General features: G+C 55.3%; 1 protein-coding gene across 1 annotated transcript in view; it reads left to right on the forward strand.

The window, feature by feature from the left end:
- Positions 1-11,282: 11,282 nt before the first annotated feature.
- The window catches only part of MIDEAS (mitotic deacetylase associated SANT domain protein), a 39,895-nt gene continuing 25,669 nt past the window's right edge, over positions 11,283-25,508 (forward strand). Inside the window, exon 1 of the mRNA XM_036431871.2 lies at positions 11,283-11,971. The gene's annotated coding sequence lies outside the window, so the exon portion shown is untranslated. The remainder of the gene's footprint in view (positions 11,972-25,508) is intronic.

The raw sequence follows: 25,508 nt of genomic DNA on the forward strand, positions 1-25,508 counted from the left end.
CTTTCTTTCTTAAAATGGAATCACCGTGAGGGCTGAGGCCAGGCGTGCCTGGGCCTACTGGACAAGTGTATGGCTTATGTCATCTGCAAAGCATGTTCCCGGACCCTGAAAGCACAGATCTCTTTAGACATCTGAAGTGTGTCTTTGTTCTGGGCCCCTGGAGGTCAGCTCGGGGAAGCCGGGGGTGGGGTAGGGGTGATGTCCAGGGAGGTGTTGGTTTGTTTTTGGGAGGGACAGAATGTGTGGCCTTTGTTTCTGCCTCCATAGAGCCTGCCCCTACCCACCCCAGCCCGCCGCCCTCCTACCCCCATCTCTCTGCCCCCCGTTGTTATCCCTCCACAGCAAATCAGCTGAGCTTCCTCCAATGTCTACCCAATCGTGGGGTGTGCACGCCAGATGCCCAGCCCCACTGGGGAGTTGGGAAAAGTGGATTTTAGAGTAGATCTTGACTGACAGGATTGGGAGGTGTGATCAGGAAAACTACTCTGGAAAATAGATAGTCCAGGTAATCCACACAAAACAATATGTGTAGAACGTGAGACTATAAGAATGCTAATTTCCTTTTACCTATCAGTATTACTCTTAGGAGTTTAAGGGAATAATTCTAAACAGGAAGGGAACTATATGCACAAAGATTTAGAGCAACATAGCTTAACATAGCAAAAGCCTACATGTTCCACATGGCATATAATGCCATGTGGAATCAAGACACAGTGAATATTGTGCCACCGTTAAATTAATGTGAAAATTATATCAACTCATGGGGAGATGCGGGTTCATTTTGGTGGAAAGATGGCTTCTGTTTTAGCAGGCAAAGTTGCACATACATTTGATGCGTGCCTACAAACTGATTACATTGGCTGTAATATACGTTGGCACAAAGTAAGTCCTGGGTTTTGGTGGGTCGGTCATGAATGGAGTATTTGTGTGTTTGAAAGTGCCTTAGAAATATATATATAGAGTCTATATACTTAGAAAAAAAAGAAAAAAGGAAAGACCTTACCATATCAAAGACTTTGGATCGGGGTGGGAAGGAGGCCAGGGGAGAAACTCCAAGCCTCTCCTCTGTTACCACGAAGACAGAACTGCTGTGTCTGAACCATCTGCACTGCAGGGCTGGAGAGCTCAGATTGGCTAACGTGGATCGTTTTAATAACGAGATCAGACCTCACAGGCCCGCTCACTGTGTAACCGGGGGGCTTCCCACGTGGACCCCGCCTGGCGCAGGCGACTTCCAACGGGCTTCGAGGCCCCTGACAGTGGCTCCCCACCCGCGTTTCCAGGGAGCCAGTGCAGCGGGCATGTGTGCATTGAGGCGCGTCTGTGAGCCGCCCCTCACCTGGAGGCTGCCTGGCCCTGCAGGCCCGGCCACAGGGAGGCGGCCACGGGGGGGAGGCGACGATTCTCTCCTCTCTGCAGCTCAAACAGGCTGCCTGGAGGGTGCGCTTTGCAAACTGACTCCGACAGCCCGGCCTAACCCAGAGGGATTCCTGGTCAGTTACCGTCTGGGGTGTTTCCAGTGTGGCTCACATTTACTGCGGTATTGACATTTAGAGGTGCCCTTTGTGCTAGCCTCATGAGCCCCCCATATTCATCCAGGCTAGCTTAGGCTTAGCTGGGAGGGCCCTCGGCGGCCTGCCTCCCAGCTTGCCGTGGGCTCTGCCGGGACTTGCCAAGGGCAGGTATGGCCTTGTGACTGAGCAGCTGATCCTCTTCTGACCACATTTTCCCATCTCCGGCATTTCAGAGCCGCGGGATGCCCGGGGAACAGCCTTCTCGCCCACCACGCCCCCTTGGCTTTGCCCGTCCGTGTGTGCAGCCGTTTCTCCTCAGAAGGGAACTTTCCTGACAAGTGGAAGGTCTCTTGGGAGGGCCCGTGACCAGACCTTCCCTGTGAGCAGCACAGGTGATGGAGCCTCCTTAGTGCTTGTTTGGAGACACAGGAACGAGAGGGCTGGGCAGGCCTGGCCGGGCAGGTTGAAGCCTGCACAACAGAAGCCACTGCAGCAGAGCACATGCGGGGAGATGGCCAGGCCCTGCTGGTGCCTGGCTTTTTCAAGCGTACATCTCCCAAGGCCATATTGCAGGACTGTCAGAGATTTGAAGGTTTTTGTTTTTGTTTGTTTGTTTTGTTTTTGTTCCAAGATCAGACTGAAATAGGGCTTTCTGGGTGGAGGTTTGCCAGGATCAGAGAGAAATTGGAAAGCGTGTGGGTTCAGGGCACGCCTGGATACTTCACAAGGGCTATGCAGGCCAGTTTCACGTTTTCCATGACACGCCTGCAGTGTTACGTGTTTTGGAGGCAAGGGCGGGGACGTATGTCCATGTGCTTCTCTGGAATCTCGTGTCCATTCCTAGACCTACTCCACCGAGATCACTGCTGATGGCGTAGTCACTGTCACAGAATCTAAGCAACAAGCTGTCTTCCTGAGCCCAGAAGCCAGCAGTGACTGCTCGTCTCAGTTCCCTAATTTAGAGACCACGTGCTTGCCCCAGGGTTGTCAGCAGCTCAGTCTCTTGAAGCTTGAAACACATTTCCATAGAAACTGTGCCATAAATGGTGGCTGGGTGCCTCGGCTGGCCCACGGCGAGCCCTGGGGTCACCTCCAAGGTTGCTGAAGTGGGTATTAGTAAAATTGAGAGCGCAAATACGGCAGTTAGCGTCAGCACCCAGGACGTTGGAGGTTAAGGGGTGGTGTTAATGTGTGTAACTTTGGTTTCTTTGATGAGAGGTGCTCTCCTGGTAAGGGAAGTTCTGGGGCCCTTGAGGGGCCCCTCTCCCCTCCCCCACAGTTGTAACCCCTCCTCTCCCTGTCCCCTGAGACCTGGGTTGAGGTATTTTTATGATTAATAAATCCTATTCAATGGCCCTTACTTCATCATCATCATCATCATTATTGTTATTTAAACCATCTTGACCAACTTAACAGAATAAACATTCTATCTTAGCAATTTACATTGTTCAGAATTCTCTTCTGATGGCTGCTAATATGTCTGTGGAAGTTTGTTTTTTAATATTTTTATTATTGATTTGAGAGCAGAAGGGAAAGAGAGAGAGAGAAAGAGAGAGAGAGATCAATGATGAGAGAATCATTGATCGGTTGCCTCCTGCATGCCCTACACTAAGGATCCAGCCTGCGACCCAGGCATGCGCCCTGACCGGCCGTGGGCATGACCTGGTTCCTAGGTGGACACTCAACCAGTGAGCCCTGCCACCCAGGCTGCCGGTGGAAGTTTTGACATAGTTTCTGAGTTTACCTCTGTCATGTCTTTGTGCCGGCTTTGTCACCGAACACGTCATCAAGTGGTTTCATCAGAATGTGGCCATGTGTCAGTCCCCTTTCTAAAAATTTAATTCTGTTACCAGGCGATGCCATCATCGGAATGGATTTTGACATGTGCTGTGAGCATCGTTTGTGAAAATTCTCTCTGGAAAATAATTTTAGTTTATTTCCATGGGATCTGGTCCCCTGATCGTGATTACCTGGGCAAGGTGTTAACCTCTCGTGGGGCCATGCCAGGTCACATTCCAGAAGGACTCGTGTGCGTTTACGATGGCCCAGCGATGTGTGTGCAGCTGTTTACCGATGGCCTTGCCAGCAGCAGCTTTCTGGTTTGTTTATTTTCTTATTTTCCACCGACACTGGCCATAATGGTGTTCCAATTTGCATTTCTTAAAGTGCTGCTGACGCCTTACATTTTTCCTCCTGATGACTTACGGGCTGTGTTTCCTCGTGTGTCACACCGTGCTCACCTCCTGTCACCGAGAAGCCTCCCACTGCCACGTCCTGCCTTCCTCACTGCCCCTTCCCCGGGCAGGGCCTGCCCTCCCCTGGGCTAACTCATCTGCACGCCTGCCTGGTGTCCAAGGTCAGCCACGCGAGCCCTCATCCCTCTCCCGGCTGCAACGCTCCGAGGGTGGGAGGGACAGACACGGGGGAGCTCTGTGGCCAAGACTGAAATGGGGGTCGATTCAAGGCATGGCCTTTTGCGAGTGGTTCCAAAATAGGTTCACCAGGTGACCTCCTTGGAGAGATTGTGGGAAGAGCCACAGGCCATGGTCACCCACGCAGAGGCCTGCAGGGAACAGGGGCAATCTCAATGACAGGCCGGCCGTGGGCATGAAAACAGCGCATGTGAGATGACAAACAACAGCGACAGGTGTGACCTTGGAAGGGGTGGGATCCGGGAGGAAACTAGGATGCGTGAGTCCCATTGGAGTGCTACTCCTATTGAAGTGCTTTTACCTTCATAATGCTACTCCCCCGGCAGTGCTACTCCCCTCACACTGCTCCTCGGCTCCGCCTCCCAGAAGGTGGCTCTGTGTTGGCAGTGCTACCGTATTTTTTCATGACAAACCAGAAACTCTGCTTTTTTAGCTTAAACCTCCTGATTTAAAAAAAAAAAAAATGACAGTAAGTTTAAGTCAATTAAAACAAAACACTTTATCTAGGTTGGGTAACATATATGTGGAGGTGAGACTGGTGTGTGAGCCTCCAATAGGTGACCACTCCTTATTTGACTTCCTTCCCTGGAGGGCACAGCCCAGGAAGGACCCTCCCGTAGCAGGGAGAGGGATGGAGGAAGTCCAGCAGGCACATTCCAGCGGAGTGAGCTGGGAGAGGTGTTGAAACGTCTGGAACCTTAGCCTCCTTATCTATGAAATGGGGATAATGGCTTCCTCTCAGGGTGCTGGGTGGGTCCCGTGGGCTGGCACCATGCCAGGCATTCAGTAGCTGCTCAGTAAATGTGTTGATAGGTCCTGTGCGAGGCCATCGGAAAAATTAGAAGAAGAACCAGGCTTAGGCTTAGAACGTGACTCTTCAGACGGCCGGTTCGGAGCTTGTCCCGTCTCACACTGGCCTGCTTTCATGAGGTGTCCGGACACAGCCCTCCTTCTGATCCCGGGAAATCGCGGGTCATTTATGGGAGGTGGATTGTGCAATAGTCCTGAGCTCCAGTAATAGGGCTCTCTCAGCTCTGTGGACTTGGACCTGCAGGCCCAGCACCCAGGAGATCAAGCTTCAAGGTGGCAGCAGCAGCAGCAGCAGCAGCAGCAGCAGCAGAAACAGTAGTAAAAATACCACACAGCATTGAACCTAAGAAGCCAGTGATTATAAGTTGCACCTTGATTTTATGTACAACCATGAAAGAGGCAATGCTGCTTATTAAACCATGCCATGCTATCAATGGTAAGGTGCCTCCTGATTTCAGAGATGTTAAAATGGGGGGAGGTGTAAAATGGAAGAAATAGACTAGTCATAAAAATAGTATGTTAAATTGTACGGCTTACCTTAAACTGTCACATCTATTATTGTAGGCGTGCATTTATCAGCAGGCATTTGCTGAGCGCCCACCGTGTGCAGGCACTGGGTAGGCACTGGGGACACAAGGTCTCTAAGACCTCTGTGCTCTTCAGAGACTCCGATCCTAGTGGCACCGCAAGAGGCTGTGGGAAAGTGTGCAGGGGATGGAGTAAAAGTAACAGGAGGCCATGGGAGCTCAGGGGAGGCATGGCTTTCTGATCCTTAGGGACAGAGACTGAGACAGTGTGGGGTGCCTGGGGCTGATTTAAGAAGTGCTGTCAGGAGGAAGGGGGTGAGGGTAGCAGACTAGGACTGGGTGAGAAGTTAAACGAGGAAGGATATGCTGCTGCAGCTGGACCCCACAGGGAGCCCTGGAACATGGATTCCACCTTGAAGCAAGAGGGCTAAAGTTTTGGACTTATCCCCTTCTTCCTCAGCACCCTCCTCTCCCCCAGTCAATCTATGGCTGCAGGGTTCTCCCCCAGCAAACGCTGTCTTTGAGAACGGGGCAGCTGGGAGCCCGTAGCAGCTGGAGGGTGGTGCAGCAGTCTGATAAACGTGGACGGGTTCCAGCAGTCCACACTCCAGTGCCCTGCCTCTGCGCGGAGGCACCAAGCAAGGCTTCCCGGAAAAGCTGCCATTCCGCTCCCGCCTCGTGGGAGACCAGGGTGTGTGTGTGGCTTGTGGGTGAAGGTGGCGGTGGGAGGAGCATGCATGAGCATGCGGACATCGTGGGGAACTTCAGGGTGTTTGGCTGAGTGGGCCTGAGGCTGGGAAGTGGGGCAGAGCAGGATCGTGCCGGAAGTGTAAATGCCAAACAGACCGGCTACCACTGTCAGCTTTTCTCCAGTAGGTGAGGGCCGTGTGGATGGTAAGTGTGCAAGGCTAGACGCAAGGAGAACAGTTAGGAGATGAGACAGAATGATAGCCAGCACTTACAAAAGACTTACCATGTGCCACCTACTGTTTTAAGCTCTTACCGTTCCGTTTGCAGATGAGAAAACCAAGTGGTTAAGTACTTTGTTCAAGGTCACCCACCTGGTGTGAGCCGAGGTTTGGACTCAGGCCTCAGCTTGTGCTTTTAATCTGCACACTCCCTTGAATGTGAATTTTGGATCCTAGTACATGATGCATCAGTATTTGTTTTCATTAAAGAAAATAATGCTTGCCCTGGCCAGGTAGCTCTGAACACACCAAAGTGGCAGGTTCAATACCCTGTCAGGGCACATATGAGAATCAGCCAACTAAATACATAAACAACAGATTGATGTCTCTCTCTCTCTCCAAATCAATTTTTCAAACTCTTTAAAGCATGTCCCATTGGGCCTCGGGGGTTCTGTTCCTCCTGGCCTGCTGCCACAAGGTAGGGAGGCCGAGCTCCAGAGAACAGTTAGTGAAGGCTTCCCCCTGGGACTGGTCTGGGTCTGCAGGGGCCTGGAGCTGTGCTGAAAGGAAGCGAGGCCCTTGGGAAGCATACAGCCCGGGCTCTGTGAAGAAAGGGAGTCTCTGTCCTCGTGGCCTGCCTGGCAGCCACACCTGTTTTGTCCTCCTTCTCCATATGCCCAGCCAGACGTCTCGCCCAGAGTGACAGCAGCAACTGGGGACATCTGCAGGAGCTCCCTCGCAGGCCTGACAAAGGCACTCAGAACCTGGCCCGAGCCTGCAAGAGAAGGGGCGGGGGGGAGGTAGGTGGGAGGGCCCAGAGACGTGGACAGCTGTGGGCTGGGGTGGCAGGCACGGCCCTGCCCCGGAACAGGTGAAATGAATGTGAACTGAGGAGGAGGGTCCCCTGGGTTTTCAAGGGTGAAAGACAGTCCTGGGACTTCTCAGCAAACAATCGCTTCTCTGAATGGCTGGGTGGTTTTGAGCTCGGGCTCACTCAGAAAGGACATGGCCAAAAGAGGTACCGAGAAGGCCCAGCCGCCAAAGGAGTGGCCCTGATCAGGCTGGGTAGGCGGCCCTGTGGGAACTCCTGGTGGAAAGGACGCGAAAAGCAGGGGCCGGGAGAGAAGCCTTGGAGGGACGCCAGGCGGGGAGGCTGAGCTGACGCTGGAAAGAGGGTCTCTGGGCAGAGCCCGAGAGAGGGTTGCCCTGAGGCTGATGGAGTGGAGCTGCCCTCTTACAGAAAGGAAAAAAACAAAACAAAACAACCTTGCCTAAACTAGATGCTTGAAAGGGAGAAGCAGCTGGTTTGGGGTAAGGGGGATTTAGAAAGAAACTAATAATTGCAGTGTCTCGTGTGAACAAAGCATGATGCCTTTAGGAGGCAGTGTTTTGTCCTGGGAGTCTCCCAAGTCCCTAGAGGGTGGGCATCCTTTCGTTATTTGTGTAATAAATACTTGACAGCGCTTGGGCTCGGAGAAGGCAAGTGCCGGCTTCCTAAGATTGCACAGCACTCCGGCTTTGGGTAGGCGGGACCCGAAGCCAGTCCCAGCGTCGTGGGCTTGTGATTTCCCCATTGTGTTCGTACCCCCAATTCCCCACACCCCGGTGAAGGCTGGTTATTCGCTTGTACGCCCTGTGTGTGCTGGCCCTGTGGAAAGGGCCTGCCAGAGAAGGGACAATGGAAAAAGAACAGGAAGGCAAGCAAGGTCCTGGGGGAGAAGGAAAACCCTCTTTTAAACAGTGAATGATTGCGGTAGGACATTAATGGAGGTGGGTTGGGGGGGGGGGGGGCGGTGGTGAGAAGCTGGCTTTCTTGAAAGCTCCCCGTCCCTCCTTTATTGGGACATAATTCACACACCACAGAATCCACTGTTGGGAGCCCAGTGGCCTCAGGCTGTCCCAGAAATGGCCACTCGTGCTGGCCGCCCGGGACAGTGGCACAGGGCAGAGCACTCTGAGCTAAGCCCAGAGAGCGGTGCAGCCTTTCGAAGGCCACGTTCTGGCCTCACAGGGACCCGGCGTTTGGGGTCCTGTCTCGGGCACTTTGCTTCCTGGCGTGTTTCTCAGCAGACACGCTCCCTGTGAACTGAAACTCTGGACTCCTCTCTTTCCTGCAGTCTGTGAAGGCCAGCGGTGGAGAAAAGCCCCTTTTGTTCCTTCCCCAAAGGGCATCCTTTCTGGTGGCCCCAGAAGCCTGCAGAAGGGCTTGCTGGAGGTTTCTAAAACCAAAACTTTCACTTCACACGCCAGTGATTCTGCACTGTCATATCTGCAGCAAAACTGACCTTCAGGGCTTTCTCGGAAGAGCCGCAGCTTTCTTTACGGTTCCTCCTCTGCCTGCCTCTGCCAGGTAGGCTTCCCCTGCCAGGCGTGGCTACCACCCCCTACACACACACACACACACACACACACACACACACACCTTGAGCCATCATCCCCTACACACACGCACACACACCTTGAGCCATCATCCCCTACACACACACACACACACACACACACGCGCACGCGCGCACACACACGCATACACACACACACACTTTGAGCCATCATCCCCTACACACAGGCACACACACGCACATGCACACACACACACCTTGAGCCATCATCCCCTACACACACACACACACTTTGAGCCATCATCCCCTACACACACGCACATGCACACACACACACCTTGAGCCATCATCCCCTACACACACACACACACTTTGAGCCATCATCCCCTACACACACGCACATGCACACACACACACCTTGAGCCATCATCCCCTACACACACACACACACACACACACACACGCACACACACACACACACCTTGAGCCATCATCCCCTACACACACACACACACACACACACACCTTGAGCCATCATCCCCTACACACACACACACACACACACACACGCACACACACACCTTGAGCCATCACCCCCCACACACACACACACACACACACACACACACACACACACACGGCTTTTCCTTCCTCTCTTCCTTTCTGAGGTAGGCTGCATTGGGAGTTCCGTTGGGGTGAAGGGATACGTTGCTCCAACATGAGCAGAGCGCCTCCAGGTCGCTGACTTCTGTTCCTCCTGCATCCTGCCCTCTGCCTCTGCTCCCGTGCTGCTTCCTGGTCCCCCGCCGCCGCCCGCGTGGGACGGGGAGAACGCCCCGACGGGACTGGGCTGGGGAGCGCCCGCTGGAGTGGCTCCCGCGTGTCCCCTGGAGGCCGGGTCCTGGCTCCTGGCGGCAGGCTCTTCTAGGAACGTGCCCCCAGCTGGGAGTTCCGGTTGGTTGGGAACATCCCTGTGCTGGTCCGCACTGGCTCTCGGGGGCTCCTCCGAGGGGCTGGGCTGCAGACGCAGGCCCGGGTGGCCACAGGCCTGCAGAGGAACCTGGCAGCGGTGCCGGCCGTGGGCACTGGAGACCAGGTGGTTTTGCTTTTGCTTTACTCACTTGCATGAGGCGTCAGTGGGAAGGAGAAACGAGACAAGTGGAAAAAACAAGAAGGTTTGACACTGAGCCTCTGCTTGAGAGTCTAGTCTACTTGGGGGCCTGCATACCGGAGCACCGGACCCTTCAGTTATTCACTGCCTTTCTCGGGGTGGGGGTGGGGGCAGGAATAAGAGCGGACAGGTGACAAACAGTTGGCTTGCACTGTGATCTCCTGCAAGTCCCTTAGCCTCTGAACCTCCGTGTCCTTATCCATAGAGTGAGAGGGACGGAGCTCTCTCTCGGGGCTATAAAGCAGTGTGTGTGGGGAATGTGCTTTGAGAATTGCCATGAACCATTCTGACACAGAAGATGTTACATCGGAGAGCTTTTCTTTTTGGAGGTGGTTCCCCACAGCTTCTCCAGTCACTTCCTACAATCACAGAACCGTGACTTTTAAATCGGAAGGCATTTCAATAGCTCATCTAGTCCAGTCCCCTGGCATGATTACCTTTATTTTGCAGGTACGACTGTTTTAAGGTGTCATTACTTTGACCTGTCGGTCCTATCAGGGTGCAAATAAGCCCTTTTCCTCCTAGGTGGGGTGTGAGCTTGATGCACACAGGTGCTCAGGCCACCAAAGGGTGGCAGAGGACAGGAAGGCCATGCCCTTTGGGAGCAAGCATGGGTTTTTCGAGGTTAGGCAGAAGGCCTCAGTGGTGTCTGTCATCCACTGGAGGGGATGGGGGGGGGGGGTGCTTGGGAGCATGTCCTTGCCCTGCAGGCGCAGAGGGCCTGAGAAACCCTCTCTGCTGTCCCTCCTCTTCCTGAGAAAGCAAGGGATGCACCTGCTTGTCAGGACCGGCCACGGGGGAAAAGTGGCTGCCAGAACATAGTGTATTCTCCAGTGTTGTTTTATTCCTTCCAATGAGGATCTCCTTCTGACCCATCTCCTTGGAAAAACCAACAAACAAAAACAGAAATGGAGGGAACCAGGAAAAACAGGATTCCCTCCCCTGGACTTTACTGGCTCTGGAGCCCTGGGGGGGGCGGGGAGGGGGGGGCAAGAGAACCTCCTGAGTAGCAGAGATGTTTCCAATCCTTTTGGCAGCCAGACAAGGAGGCTTCAGGGAGACAGTGGGGAAGGGAGGGGAAATGTGGGCATCTGGTGAGTGAAAAGTTGCCCAAACTCCGGCCTCAGTTGCTAGAATTAAACTCGGCAGTTTTCACCAGCTCTAAGGAATCGAGACGTGGGTCTTTCATAGGGGCTGGGGCCAGTTTCTCCACAAACTCTGCACGCCTAGGATGCAGATGAGCCGAAAGTGAAACTTGGGAGGACTGTTCATGGAAGGGCCTCGGAGAGAGGGCTGTGCATGATTTACCGTATCCAAATCCAGAGAGTAATTCTTTGTGGAAGAAAAGCGACCTGTGTCCTCCCCAACATCACACACACACACACACACACACACACACACACACACACTTTCCTGGCAGGCCCCGATGGGTTTCCAAACATTTCGTCACCGTCTCCTCCTGACCTTGGTGTGCAAGGAACGAGCCGCGTGGCCCGCTCCAGCCAGGCCGTCGGGGGGCGCCGCCTGCGCGCCCGGGGCGGGTGGCGGCGGGCTGCAGCGTGGAGGTGAGGGCTGCTGGAAATCCCCAGCCCCGGCGGCCGCCCGAGGTTGCAAGACGCCTTCCCGGGCCTTATTTGGTCGCAGGAAGTGGGCGGCGCCGGGCCTGCTCGCGGGGAGGCCGCCGACCAGAGGCTGTTGTGCTGATGAAGTGGTAGAGCTGGTTCCTGCTCGCCGCCGGCCGCGCGCGCCGTCCGGCCGCCCGGGCTCCGCGCTCCCAGCGCCGAGTTGTGCAATCCTTTGTAGCAGCACCTCCGAGAGCCCTCCTCCTGCGCTGCTGCCTCTCGCCCTCGCTCTCCTCTTTTTTTTTTTTTTTTTTTTTTCCAAGCTGTGAGCTCAACCGATGAGTCAGAGCAGTGCAATCCTGACACTGCATCGCAGGACCGGGGGTGACACGGAGGGAGGGAGGGAAGGAGAGCGATCGCGAGGCGGACGCCACCGGCGCGGGGTGCGCCGAGGCTCCTGCGCCCGGAGCGGAGGGTGACAGCCCGCGCGCCCCTCCGGGTCCCCGCCCGCAAACTTCCCCGTCCCGGGAGGAGGCGCGGGCCGGCGGAAGCCCTGCGAGCGCCGCGGGAGGCGGCGGCGGCGCCTGTTTGTTTTTGAAACCGGGGAGTGCTGCGTGCAGGCGGCTTGGAGTCTAAGAGGCGACCGGAGGCGGCAGGCAGCCCGTGGCGAAGAAGGGACAGCCGATGCCCGAGCTCGGGCAGGAGCAGGTAAGGGTGGTGGTGGGGGCTGCCGGGTCCGCGGCCGAGGCCTGCACGAGGCGAGGCGAGGCGCTGCCCGCCCCGGCGCGGCGGCCGAGGTCCCCGGGCTGCGTGCAGGCGGCGGCGTGGCGCCGGGGCTGCAGCTCTGCAGGCGCGGCCGGGAGCGGGGGCCCGGGGCGCGGCAACTTCTGCGGCCTGGGCAGCGGTGTGCGTGGGTGTGCGTGGGTGTGGGTGTGCGTGGGCCGCTCGGCAGCCTCCCCCCCCCCCCCCCCCCGCAGCTGCGTGTGCAGCGCCAGCCCGCCGCCCGCCGTGTTTGTGCAGCTACGCAGCTCGTGGCGCGCGGCCCCGGTCCCCCCGGGCGCGGCCCCGGCAGGAACACCCTCCCCATCCGCGAGGCTGGCGGCCCGGGAACACGGCGGCTGCTCCTCCTCCGCCCGAGCGAAACGTGGTGTCTGCAGGACCGGCCAGCGTGACATCTCCGGCCCGGGAGGCGCGGAGCGGGGCTCGCTGAGGACAGGAACTTGGAGCGGGAGGCCTGTTCCCCTTCTCCTTCCAGGGTGCACGGGAAAGGGGACCTGGGGACTGCCCGCGCTGCAAGTTTGGGAACAGAGGTGCCGGGGGTGGCAGCAAACAGGCAGAGAGCCCTCATTTAGAGTGTTTGGGGCGGGCCGGCGGCCCCCCCCCCCCCGGACCCCGGCGCTGCGGGTGCTCCTCAGACCTGTCACCCCTCTCACCGCCCCCGCCGGCCCTCGTGCTGGGTTTGGCGGTGCCTGTCCCAGACGCAGGAGCCTGGGTTTTGCCTGGCCCCTGCGTAAGGCTAGCTTGTTGGAGGCAATCATAGCTCCTCCCCTACTCACGCAATCAGGATCGTGTGCACCAGGTTGCCCCTCTGAAACCCCCTCCCTGGTGCCTCAAGCCTCAGCCCCCATGAAAGCAGACCCGGAGGAGATGACCTGCCACTCAAGAGTTGCAGGCCTCTGGGTGTCCCAGCCCAGCCTCCAGGGTGAGCTAGCTACGAGAAGGATGAAAGGGGAAGTTACCCGCCCCATGTAAAACTTTGTTGGCCAGAACTCTGTTGGCTACTTCCTGCTTCCACCATCCCACGTGGGACCTGTGTGCCGGCCCCCGGGGCCGGTGGGATGGGTGGAGAGCTGGCCGCGGTGACTCTGAAGGCCTTGGAGGCACGTGTGTGCAGGGGGTGGCGGCGGGGGAGGGGGAGGCCCGGCTTGCTCCAGCAGGGGGAGCCTGGTCTGGCCGCGGCCTGGAGGGCTGGCCTCTCTCCTGGTCTCCTGCAGCTCTGAGGAGCAGCCTCTTCTCTGGGCTCCTGCTGAGGGGGGAAGTCCCCCGTCTTGCTCCAGAACCTCCCGGGACGGTGTGGCACATGCCCCTTTAGGATCAGAAACGCCCCCTTTCCACGAGGTATTAGATTGCGTCAGGATGAGGGGGAAAGGAGAAACCGTCCCAGGCTGAGAATTCAGGGGTCCTCATTTTTTTTTTCTTCTCCTGCTCTGGACACTGAATGACAGGGGTGTAAGCATTCAATTACTGCGATAAACCTCCTCCTTGCACGGTCCTGGCCAGGCTCCACCCTAATTGGCCTGGTCTCTGGCCGATGACTCTCGTCTGAGTAGCTCCCAGGGGACAAGGGGGTCAGGAACCTGGAGGGCACCCTCCTGCCCCACCCCCACCCCACCCATGAAGCTTGCTCCGGGGCTGCCTGCCCTCTTCCAGTGCGGCTCTCCAGGGAGCCCTACCTCCTCTCTCAGCTCCCCACCCCGCCCACCCTAGGAAAGAGTGCCCCTGGGGATGACAGTCCAGCTTCTAAGCGTGGGATTTAAAAATAGTCAGAGCCCTGGCTGGGTAGCTCAGTTGGTTAGTGTCGTGATAGGCAGGGTTGTGGGTTTGATCCCCAGTCAGAGTACATACAAGAAGCAACGAATGAAGCATAAATATGTGGAACAAGTTGATGTTTCTCTCTCCCTTTATCTGTCTCTCTCTAAAAATCAATATATATATATAATAATAAACATATATGACACAAATATATATAATAAAATATATGTAAATCTATACAAAATATATATTTATTATTATTTTGTTTTTGTTTATCCTCACCGACAAGAGGATATTTTTTTCATTGATTTTAGAGAGGGGGAGTGGGGAGGAGAGTCACAGAGAAACATAGTGTGAGCAAAACACATCAATTGGTTACCTCCTGCACAGCCCCCAACCAGGGCCGGGGTCCACGCCTGCAGCTGAGGTACGTGCCCTTGATTGGAATCAAACCTGGGACCCTTCGGTTTGAGGGCCGATGCTCTGTCCACTGAGCCAAACTGGCTAGGACTGGACTACTGCTTTTAATAAGTGGAGAGACAGAGAGAGAGACAGAGAGAGGGAGAGAAAAGACAATATGTAGTTACAGACTTAGCTGAGGACCTCTGGTGGCTCCAGAACCCAGGGGAGTTCTGCCCATGGAGCCAAGGCCTCTGGGCCCCTGAGTTGGAGGGGAGTCAGAGAAGGATTGGGGGGGGGGGGGGGGAGGCGCCCACAGGGCTTAGTGCCTGGAAGGGGAATGGGCGCAGTCCCGGACTCTTTGGCCTGATAGTCCCTCTCCTGTAGCTGGGTCTCCCGGAAAGAAACATCGCTGCTGGTGGAGGAGGGATGGCCACAAGGAGCTGGAAGTTTCTTCCTTTCCGTCGGTACCCCTGTTTCAATTGCTACTTTGGAGAAGCCTCAGTCTTCTCAACACTTATTTCCACTTTATATAGTCATTTGTGTATATACTGTAGAGTGTTAGTTAAAAAACATCAACTCAGCGTCCGGCTCAATGGTTGAGCATTGACCCATGAACCAGGAGGTTATGGTTCGATTCCCGATCAGGGCACATGCCCATTTTGCAGGCTCGATCCTCAGTGTGTGTGTGGGGGGGGAGGGGAGGGTATACAGGATGCAGCTGATTGATGATTCCATCTCATCATTGATGTTCCTTTTCCTCACCCCCTCTCCCTTCCTCTCTCTGAAATCAACCAAACAAACAAACAAACAAACAAACAAAACACCAGCTCAGAGCTAGAGGCTCTGTACCTCCCCCGTAGAGTTGCAGCGAGGATTCTATGAATTGGTGCCTGTGAAGTCCTGAAAGCACACGTGGCCTCTGCTCTCGTGTGAGCTCCGCACTGTTCCCACAGGGCCTGCCTCCGGTAGGTGTTCAGTATGTGTTAGTGAACACATACATGAAAGAAAGCTCTCCCTCAAAAAAAAAAATGTGGGCTTGGCATGTGGTGGGCTCCGTGAACCCTGCTGCTGGCACTCTTACTGCCCCAGGGACCCTGGAGCTGGTGAACCCAGTGTCCTGGCACTGCCCTGTGGCCAGCCTCCTAGAGAATGCGCCCCCGTCATTCTGACCCACTAGGGCCAAGTTCAGCTGTCTGCCTTTTGCTCCTCCTGCCTGGGACTCTGCTCACCCGGGCATTTCCTTGAGCTAGGCACGCATGTAATACGTGCATGCATATGCATCAGTTTGGAAGCAGCCTGGAAACTCCATCCCTCCCTGACTCACCAAAGGTTGCAGGAAATGCAGCCAGTGGTCTCGTTTCTGTGGGAAGGGTTGTTCCAGCTCCAAAGCACTCTGATTGTGGGGTTGACCTAAAAAAAAAAACACACACACACACAACAACTGTGTGTGCCTGTGCTGGGCTGGAGCGCTGAGGAATGTGCTGAGATCCCCAGTTCTTACTTAAGGGATCTATCTGCATTTGCATTCAAAGCAACATCCAGGATACCCTGAGACTGTGAGGTCATTTTATGAATCAGAAGCATTACAGCATAACTCCGGTGTCAGGAATTGCTGTTTGGAATCCAGATCGCCCTCCCTCCGCCCCCAGCACACACACACACACACACACACACACACACACACACAGTAACAGGGGCTCTCACAGTCATATACTTGGGAACAATACCAGCAGAACTTGTCCACACCCACGTCCGCCCCCACACTCAGAACGCCATTCCTGGATGGCGTGTGGACAGGACCCGGGCAGTGACTGAAGGGAACTTGGCCGGTGCATGAGAACAAGGCCTGGGTAGACCTGGGTTCATACTCCAGCATCTCGACTTGCTGGATGGCTTTGGGCATTGCTTCACTTCCTCAACTTCAGTTTCTTCATCTATACAATGAGGACGGTAATCACACTTCACAGGGTTGCTATGAAGGTTAAAAAAGGCCCTGCGTGCGACTCATCTGGCCCATAGTAGGTCCTCAACAGGGAATGGCTGGCATTTCACCGGCTCCCACCCAGCTCAGCTGTCTGCCTTTTGCTTCTCCCTGGGAAGAGAATGTGAAGGCTGTCCTGCCTGTGTGGGAGGAGGGCAAATGAGGCTTTATTTTTTCTAACTTCTCAGGCCGGGGCCACAGCGGCCTACATCGGCCCGACCCTGGTGCTCAGTGCATGCACCCTTGCAAGCTTGCAAGCGATTCTGCCCCTGCTCAGCTCGGCTTCCCAGAGATCAGATTGTACCGTCAGGACTCGGCCCACCCAGGCCTCCGGCTGAACGGCTCACATGGGTGGGAGGCGGGCTGCTCCCTCAGCCCCAGGAGAAGTCCCCTCGCCTTTTGCTTTACCTGGAGCCTTTCTGGGTGACCTCAGTGGGGTTTTTGGGTGGAGCCTGGGGTGGGAGTTGTCCCTCCAGAGATCCCTTTGGCTCCTTCACCAACGGAACAGGGGAGAGAGGGTGGCCCACCGAGATATTATATAAGAGGAAAGTTGCCACACGTCGGGAACGAGCTGGGGTTTTGGCGGGGTGGGGTGCCTCCCGGAGGGAGGGGCGCAGTTGCTGCTGGCTGTTTTGCAGGGCCGGTGGGGAGGAGTGGGGCCGGGGGCCTGAGGCTTTCCCGGCAGTGCTTTCTGCTCTTGCTCTCTCTGGAGCGTGGCCTGGGACTGCGGTGGCCTGAGAAGGTGCTCCCTGTTCCCTCTGCCTTCCTCTCCGGCCGCAGGAGCTCTTGGTGTGAGCGTTATTTTTTCCAGGCAATGCTGCTTCCTCCACGGGGCTCGGCCAGGGGGGAGGGGAGCCGCCTGGGCAGAGTTTGTCCATTCCAGAACTGAGAGAGAGAGAGAGAGAGAGAGAGAGCGCGCGCGCGAGCTTTCCCCAGCAGTTCCAGAAGCCCCAGTCCTGACTGCTGTTGCCAGAATTTGCCAGTTCCCTGGAGAGGCAGGCCCCAAAGCTCAGAGAGGAGCTCAGGAAGGCCCAAGTGCTGAAGCTTTCATCCCCTAGAATGCTCGTCGGTGGGTGGTTCTCCCCCTCCCTTCTCTCCTTTCTTCTCCTCCCCTTCCCTCTTCTCCCTCGTGGGGTGTGGACCTGGCTGCTGCTCAGACCCCTCTCCCCATCAGACCTTGCTCTGCCCGAACCCCCAGCTGGCCCTGGTCCTAGCCTCGGGCTTCCCCGGCTCGCAGGAGTCTTCCTGGAGCTGGAAAACCTGCTGGGCCGTCTCGCCCAGCTCCTTCGTTTTCAAATGGGGAAGCTGCGAGGCAGTGAGTTCCTTGAGGTTCCCGCGGACTGCCTCCACTTTCGCCGGAGGAGTGCAGAAAGAGCAGCTGCTCAGCCGGTCCCCGGTGCCTGCCCCTCCCCGGTGGGGAGCTGGGAGGGCCTCCTCGGCGCAGGCAGGAAGAGCCCAGAGGAATACTGTCTCGGCTCCTGGGTGTGGCTCAGCCCTCAGCTGGCTCCATAGTTATTTATTTGTCTGTTTGTGTGTATGTGAGTGAGCCCTGCGGTCGGGAGGCTGGATCTGAGTGAAAGCAGAAGTGCCCGCGCTATGTCAGCTATGCCGCGCACAGATTGCACCGTTCGGGGACCGGTCGGCAGAGGAAGAAGGGGGCAGAGGCCCCTCTGCTGGGTGGCGGCGGCTGCTCTTTTTTGTCCCTGCAGCGGCCGCGGGCTTGCACACACGAGTGTAAACAGCCCTTCCATGTTGCTGGCAGCTGCCTTTCTCCGCCGGCGTTGGGCAGAGAGGTGCCAAAAATAACCAGGCGGGCACTGCCACTTGCTTCCACTTGTGGGACGTGCACGCTGGTGGCTTCAGGGCAGCCTTGCTTGCTTGCTCCCTGCAGGCCCAGGTCCCTCCGGCCCCTGTTCAGACTTCCTGTGGCCACCCCCCCCCCCCACCTCAGGTGCTAGCACTTTCCCTTTTATAGTTCTTCTCAGAGTGAGCCCAGCAGGGTGGGGACCCCATGGCAGGCCTAGCAGCTCTGCCAGGTGTTATCAGGGGACTCTTGTCCCTGCAGGCCCTGCTGGCACAGCTGAGTCCCGGGGAGGTGTGTGCTGGGTGTGCCCCTCCCGGCTCCTGGGCTCCGTGTCCTGCTCCTGGCCAGTCCTGCTCTCAGCCAGCTGCAGAGCCAGGAGAGCCAGACTCTCCCGTCTCCCCCACCCCCAGGTGGTGAAGACTGATAGTGATGTGGCTCCTGCCCAGCCAGGGGGAGAGAAAATCACACGTATTAAGTCCTTCCCTGTGCCAGGTACTTCATGTCTATGTTAACCTCATTTAATCCCACGGTAACGGTGAGCTGAAAACATTATGCCCATTTTCCAACAGGGAAACTAACAGAGAGGCTGATGACCAGAGAAGCCAGGACACAGTCTGTTGGGCCCTGAAGCCTGTCTTTTTAAAAATATATATATATATTTTATTGATTTTTTACAGAGAGGAAGGGAGAGGGATAGAGTTAGAAACATCGATGAGAGAGAAACATCAACCAGCTGCCTCCTGCACACCCCCTTCTGGGGAGGTGCCTGCAACCAAGGTACATGCCCTTGACCGGAATCGAACCTGGGACCTTTTAGTCCTGAGACCGACGTACTATCCACTGAGCCAAACCGGTTTCGGCGAGCCTGTCTCTGTATAACGCAGCTCCCATCCTTCACCAGGCTGTTTTCCTGTGCACAGGGAGCAATGCTTTGAGCCTTGCTTGGGATGAAGTGCTGATGGTAGGAATTCAGGTGCCATGAGACTGGCTGATAGTGGAGATGTTTGGCTGGGAAGGTTGGGAAGACCCCCTGGAGCCTTTATCTGCAAACACTCCACAGGGCAGCCAGAAGCCCAGCTGAGCCAGGCTGACTGCAGTGGAGGGCAGCAGGCTATGGGGGTCAGCTGTGTGGGTGGGGGAGCAGGGGGAGCTGCTCATGCACGTGAGGAGTGGAAAGGCTTCGTTCGGCCTCCCGGACACCTTCCACGCGGCTCCTCCCAGACACGGCAGCCTCTGTGGCCCTAAGATTGTCTCTGGGTCCGTAGGCTCGGGAGGTGGGACTGTGGGTCTTCCGTGGTGGCTGCTGGGCCTGACCCCGGGGCCCATTATTCCAGCTGGCTTGGCCCGGGTCCCGGAGAGTCTGGTGAGTGTGCACTTGGGGCTTGGGCTGGATGTTGTGCGGGTGCCCAGTGCCAGAGGCCTCTGGGTGTATTTCAGGAACAATAACGAATAAATCAACAGGGAGAAAAGGCCCTGCAGCAGCTGCTCCCAGACTGAAAAAACGAACGGAATGTTTGAGCGTTTGGCAGCGGCCCTGGATCTCGACCAGGCCCGAGAAAGGGCTTGACACCAGCTAGATGGCTGGGCGAGTGGGCAGGTGCTCCCTGTGCCTGCTCGGCAGCCCGTCTAGGAGGCCCAGGCCTTGCTGGGTGTTGTTGTTGTTGTTGTTGTTGTTGTTCTTCTTCTTTTCTTTTAACACATTTTTATTGATTTCAGAGAGGAAAGGAAAGGGGGAGAGAGATAGAAGCATCAACGATGAGAGAGAATCATTGATGGGCGGCCTCCTGCACGCCCCACCCTGGGGATCGAGCCCTCAGCCCGGGCCTGTGCCCTGACCGGGAATCGAAACACAACCTCCTGGTTCATCGGTTGATGCTCAACCGCTGAGCCACGCTGACAGGTCGTGTTCGTGCTGCTTGGTCACCAGCAGGCAAAGGGAAGCCATATTGTTCCCATTTTTTTCTGCTCCAAACCAGCAGGATTCCCCCCGCCCCCGGCCATCCGGCGGGTCTTGGTCCCTCTGGCACCGGCCGGGCAGGAGAGCCTGGGCTGGTGAAAGCACCACGCTCCAGCCCGGTGGTTCTCAACCTTCCTAACGCCGCGGCCCTTTAATACAGCTCCTCGTGTGGTGGCGACCCCCAACCATAAAATCGTTTTCGTTGCTACTTCAAAACTGTAAGTTTGCTACTGTGACTGAACCATAATGTAAACATCTGTGCTTTCCGATGGCCGGAGGCGACCCTGCCTGCGGTTCTCAGCCTGTGGGCCACTGAGTGATCGCCGACATCCCTTGATATGTGGAGTCTGTTCAGCTTCCCCACGTGGGTGCAGCTCTGCTGGTTGGCTCTGGAGAGGGATGCAAGCCACCTTTCCCCCTGTGCAGGCTCTTATTCCAGAGGGAGGTCCTTCTGACCTTGCAGCTCCCTGCCCACCTGTGCAGTCACCTCACCTCAAAACCCTGCGTGCTCTCCCAGTGTCCAGGGGTTTTTATGGATTTCCCTGATCCTTAGGGGAACCTGTTTCTGGTGGACGGGAACTGGGATTGCTTCTTGTGGGGGAGTGATAGATATATAGATGTATAGATGTATATTGTGCTCTACTTGGAGATACCCCCAGGAAAAGCAGCAGCAGGAGGGAGCATGAAGAAGGGGAGTCCACAGCTGGTTTTGTGGGGTCCTCACGTGGAGCGTTCCTTTTGAGGCCCACATGCCTAGACTTGAGATTTTTCTAGAAGGATCATGGAGGGATTTTTCCGGATCTTGCTTCTTCCACTTGAACAGCAGAGTCTCAGTTTCTCTTTCTCCCTAAAAACGAGGACAATAAGGCACACCTTGATGGGAAGTTTGTAGGCAGGGGTTAGGGGACGTCATGTGCCCGGCACAGGGGATGTGCTCTGCAAATGTTAGCTTCCTTCTTTTAGGAGGGATTGGTCTTTCCGATATCCTGGGGACTGGCTGGGGGAGTGAAAACGTTTGCATGCGACCGTTTTCCCAGGGAGAAGCAGGGCTGCATAACAAGCTGTCACGGCCCCCAAGGCCTTTCCCGCCCCAGCTGTTTCATTCTGGGCTCACACTTGGAATCAGGCTCCGTGTGGGATGGGAGAGGCGTTTGCAGAAGCGTGAGATCTGAGGCCGCCTGGGGCCGCGCAGGTGTGGAGCGCACAGTCTGAGTAAGGAGGGCGTGGCCTCTCTGAGCTGTGAGAGCCTGACAGGTCACTTTTCGCCTTCCTTTCCTGTGGATTCCCCACCTGTCCTTCTAATGTTGCCTTATTTTGATTGGAGAACATGTTTAGGAAGATCTCAACCCTTTCACATCCACTGAGATTTGTTTTATGGCGTCACTTACGTGACATCCTGGAGAACGTTCTGCCTGCGCTTAAGAAGGATTCGTATTCTGCTGCTGTTTGGTAGAATGTTCTATGGATATCTCCTCGGTCTCCTGCTTTATAGCAGTCAAGTCTTCTCTTTCCTTGTCAATCTCTGTTTGGTTGTCCTGCCCATTGTTTAAAGTATAACATTGGAGTCTCCAACTGTGACTGTTGAATTGTCGATTTTTCCTTTTAATTCTGACAGTTTTTACTTCGTGTATTTTGGGGATTCTGCCATTAGGTGCGTATACCTTTATAATTGTAATATCCTCCTGAGGGTAGACACTTTTATCATTATAAAATATCCTTCTTTGCCTCTAATAAGAATTTTTGTCTTAAAGACTAATTTGTCTGATATTTACATAGTCATTTCAGCTCTCTTTTAATTGCTGTTGGCATGGTATATATGTTTTTCCATCCTTTTATGTCCAACCTATTTGTGTCTTTAAATTTAAAGTGTATGTCTCTCTCTTTTAAAAAAAAATATTTTTGTTGATTACAGAGAGGAAGGGAGAGGGAGAAAGAGATAGAAGGAACATCCGTGATGAGAGAGTATTTGAACGGCCACCTCCTGCACACCCCTTCCTGGGTATGAGCTCGCAACCAGGGCATGTGCCCTGACGGGGACTCGAACCATGACCTCCTGGTTCATAGGTCAAAGCTCAACTACTGAGCTACACCGGCCAGGTGGAGTGTGTGTCTTTTATAAACAGCATATAGTTGGATCGTGGTGGTGTGTGGTTTTTTTTAACCCATCATCTCAACTTCTGCCTTTTCATTGGAATGTGTAATATATTTACATTTAATTATTGACAAGGTAGGATTTTTGTCTGCTACTCTGCTATTTGATTTCTATCTGTCTTAGGTTTTTTTGTTTTCCTCTTGCTGTCTTCTTTGTGTGGAATAGGTATTTCTGAGTGGACTATTCCTGACCTAGGAAATGAGATAGAGGGGAGTGGGGGTTTAGTGAGATGCACTTAGCACAGTGCCTGGCACAGAGTAAGTGCTCAGCAGGCATGGCACGTGGCTGTGCCTCGGGCACTGAGCGAGCCACGGTCAGCCCCAGGGCCAGCGGAGAGCAGAGAGCACCCTCAGCTCCGTGGGACCCGTCACCCTTCCCCGCCAGGGCACAGCGCTGGGCAGGTGGGGATGAGGGGCCGTGGGTCCTCGGAAACGGCTTGATGCCAGCTGCTGGTCCTCTGGCCCAGCGGTCGACACACCGCGGCTCGAGAGCCACATGCCTCCGTCAGATTGAGGACGTTTTTAGCAAAGGCCAGCTTAGGAGTGCCCTAATTAAGTTAATAACAATGTACCTACCTATATAGTTTAAGTTTTAAAAAGTTTGGCTCTCAAAAGACATTTCAGTCGTCGTTCTGTTGGTATTTGGCTCTGTTGACTAAGGAGTTTGCCGATCACTGCCCTAGCCTTTCCCCTGTTCCAACACGTGGGCACCGCCTGGGCTGCTGCTGAAGCTTTGCAGGTTTCCCACCTTGGACCACCCCCCACCCCCCAGCAGGCCCACGAACCCCTCTCTCAGAGTGGGTTTGAGAACCACAGCTCCACACAGACAGGCAGCCGGCTATGATAGAGACCTGGTTTGGAGTCACCAGACTTGGATTCAAATCCTTGCTTCTCAGTGTGACCTGGAATACGTTACTTTTTAATTTATATATTTTATTGATTTTTTATAGAGAGGAGGAGAGAGGGATAGAGAGCTAGAAATATCAATGAGAGAGAAACATTGACCAGCTGCCTCCTGCACACCCCCTACCGGGGATGTGCCCACAACCAATGTACATGCCCCTGACCAGAATCGAACCTGGGACCCTTCAGTCCGCAGACCGACGCTCTACCACTGAGCCAAACCGGTTTCGGCTGGAATACGTTACTTTTTAGAGCCAGCCTTTCCTCATTTCTCAGATGGAATCAGTGGTTACCGAGGAAGCAGTATTCGCACACACTGGACATGTGGGCAGTGCAGGTGGCTGTTTCATATGGCAGTGGCTCATAACAGTGTTTCTTTGATTCCCGGACACAGGCCTGGCCCCCACCTCCCTGCCCTGGGTTCCTAAGTTCCTCACAGGCAGGAACCAGTGAATAGTGGCTCCTGGACCAGACACCTGGTTCCCTGACAGACAGCCCGCTGCCCTCCCCATCGGGCCACACTGCCTCCAGGCCCTGCTTCTCCCCGCCTTGGTGCAGAAACAGAAGGGAATTGCCTGGCTGGTGTGGCTCAGTGGTTTGAGTGTGAACCTGTGAACCAGGGAACCAGGAAGTCACCGTTGGATTCCCAGTCAGTGCTCATGATGGGGTTACGGATCCCATCCTCAGTGTGGGTGTGCACGAGGCAGCCAGTCAATGATTCTCTCTCATCATGGAGATTTCTGTCTCTCCCTCTCCCTTCCTCTCTCTGTATTTAAAAAATAAAACATGTATTTAAAAAATAAGAATAAAGAAACAAAAGGGAACTGAAGAAGCATTGTGACATAATGGTTAACACTGAGCAAGGGCATGCCCATTCAAAAAGACTAAGGAAGCCAAGACTGGTTTGGCTCAGTGGTAGAGCATCGGCCTGCGGACTGAAGGGTCCCAGGTTCGATTCCGGTTAAGGGCATGTACCTTGGTTGTGGGCACATCCCCAGTGGGGGGTGTGCAAGATTCAGCTGATGGATGATTCTCTCTTATTGATGTTTCTAACTCTCTATCCCTCTCTCTTCCTCTCTGTAAAAAAAAATCAATAAAATATATTAAAAAAAAAAAAAAAAGACTGAGGAAAGCATGTGCTGGAGGGCTGCCTGGAGGAGGAGGTAGGCCTTGAAGGCAGTCAGGTTGTCCGAGTGGGGGTCGGGGTTCCAGGCAGAGGAAACAGCTCCAGAAAAGGCCCCAGCTCTAAGTTGGGGTGGTCTGTTGTGTCTATCCCTGGCCCCTGCACAGACACCTTGCATTGCAATCTGTGCCTCGTCTCCCGCGTCTCCCCGGAGCCTCGCGCACAATAAATGCCTGTTGAGCGGAGGAAGGGGCCGTGAGCAGACCTCCGGTGCTGCAGAGGCCGTCTGTGTGTTGGGTGTGGGGGGACCGTAGGCAGGGCGAGGTCGTGTTAAGGGGGGCCCCTGTGGTGATCTCTCCTCTGTATCTTGGCCCAGGGCAGAGGCCTGCGGGGGGGGCCAGGCCTTTCCAAAAAAAAAGGGCGGGGGATGAGGGGGTACGGGGACTGGAGCAGAGCACAGAGAGGGTGGTGAAGAGACCAGGGCTCCACCGGTCCCCGTGACAACCCCCCCCCCCCCCAAAGGCTCGGTCACCGAGGACCCGGCTGCAGACACAGGTGCTGCATGTCCTCTGGCGAGAGCCTGAACCCTCAGCTTCCACCCGCCCCGGGGTTCCAGAGTGCTGGGGGAGGGGTTCCCTGGGCTGCCTGTGAGCCTCGGCGGCCTTTGCCGGGCGGGAGCTGACCTGGAGGCGCCACCCTTGCCTGGCTCTGCCCGGGACTGTGCGTCTTCTCTGCCCCGGCTTCCCCTCGGTAAAACGGACCTGGCTGTCTTGTCTTTTCATGAACATCCTGGGCGTGTTTGCGGGGCGTTGGGGGAGGGGCGTCATAGAGGTAGCCACCTGAATGAAACCCTGAGAATGCTCATCAGGCAAAGGTTCCCCTCTCACAGGGTCCCTTTAAAAGCACCTCAGTGCTGGCATTAAAAATAATAATAATAAAAAAAACAAATAAATAAATAAAAAAAATTTTTTTTAATTGATTTCAGAGAGGTAAGGTAGAGGGAGAGAGAGGTAAAAGCGTCAGTAATGAGAGAGAATCATTGACTGGCTGCCTCCTGCAGGCCCCACACCGGGGGTCAAGCCTGCAACACAGGAAGATGCCCTGACCGGAATCGAACTGTGATCTGATTCACAGGCCAGTGCTCCACCACTGAGCCGCGCTGGCCAGGCTCGTGCCGGCATTTTTATAATCAAAGCTCCCAACAGCAGCCGGCTCGAACCCTGGCTGAGTCGTTCGAGCCTGATCAGCTTGACGGCTGAGACCCCTGGGGCTCATGGCTCCCTGGCCCATCTCCCTGGCCTCTGCCTTCCAGAGCTGGAGTTCCGTCTGGAGAAGGATCATCTGGGACTCCCTAAACCAGGAGTGGGCAGATCTTCAGGCCTGCCCTTTCGT

Source organism: Pipistrellus kuhlii, unplaced genomic scaffold (genome assembly GCF_014108245.1).
Source record: "Pipistrellus kuhlii isolate mPipKuh1 unplaced genomic scaffold, mPipKuh1.p scaffold_m20_p_1, whole genome shotgun sequence".
Taxonomy (NCBI): Eukaryota; Metazoa; Chordata; class Mammalia; order Chiroptera; family Vespertilionidae; genus Pipistrellus; species Pipistrellus kuhlii.